This window comes from Trachymyrmex cornetzi, unplaced genomic scaffold (genome assembly GCF_001594075.2).
Source record: "Trachymyrmex cornetzi isolate Tcor2-1 unplaced genomic scaffold, Tcor1.1 scaffold3519, whole genome shotgun sequence".
Taxonomy (NCBI): domain Eukaryota; kingdom Metazoa; phylum Arthropoda; class Insecta; order Hymenoptera; family Formicidae; genus Trachymyrmex; species Trachymyrmex cornetzi.
This window is the reverse complement of record NW_017298234.1, coordinates 1-928: the sequence shown is the minus strand read 5'-3', so window position 1 is coordinate 928 and position 928 is coordinate 1. Positions and strand designations below refer to the sequence as shown.

General features: G+C 25.0%; 1 pseudogene; it reads right to left on the bottom strand.

Moving 5' to 3' along the window:
- Positions 1 to 9: 9 nt before the first annotated feature.
- LOC108763315 (uncharacterized) lies at positions 10 to 528 on the bottom strand (annotated as a pseudogene).
- Positions 529 to 928: the final 400 nt, after the last annotated feature.

Below are 928 nucleotides of genomic sequence, written 5' to 3'. Positions count from 1 at the left end.
AATTTTTGCAGAGTCCAAAATTTCTTGAGAGGATAATTCTTTTTTATTTGCATTCTCTTTCATTTTGAATTCTTCTAAATCATTTCTTGATTTGGTCTCAGCATCCAGCTCGCTATCCGTTGTGAATGCATATTTCTGGACATTTAATGGTTTTAATTTTTCTTCTGCATCAATATAGGTTTCTAAATTGTTAATAGCATATATTAAAATAAGACTAGGTAATTAGAATCAGTAGCAATACGTTTGTTTAATATTTTAAGACGTATTTGATGACGTAACTTACTTGCTTTTCCATATGATTGTATATTATATTTTGGCCATGAATAATCTGGTTGCTGACGACTTTTAATTATGTTTTGTAATTCTTTTATTTTTTTCACGATTGTAAGATGGTGGCATAAAATAACATAATAATTCTTTCTTTTTTTTATCCCATGCAATCCATTCCTTGGGGACTATATCAACGCTTTTAACATTATTTTTTGTGTTTTGAAATTCAACAAGTCTGTATTTATAATCGTCACTCATCTGCAATATATATTGTCAAAAAATATTTTTATATAACTCGCGAATTTTCTCTTGAACAGAAAACTATCCTACCGTGAAAGCCGCATAAGACAAAATCATATTAAATAAATAAAATCATATAAATCATATTAATCATATTAAATTATATCATATTACATAATCAATTTTAGCATTAATACAATATTTACCTCAAAAAGCAAGTTCAGTAGACAGTTTAGTTGAAGAATTTATGGTAGCGTACTTGACTAATAATCTCGATGTTACTGGTTTAAATCAAGAACTTTATATATTGTTATTTATATATATTGTTATTTATATATTGTTATTTAACTTATTGATATTGTTATTTATATTGTTATTATATATTGTTATTTATATTTTTATTTACACAAGGAAATTA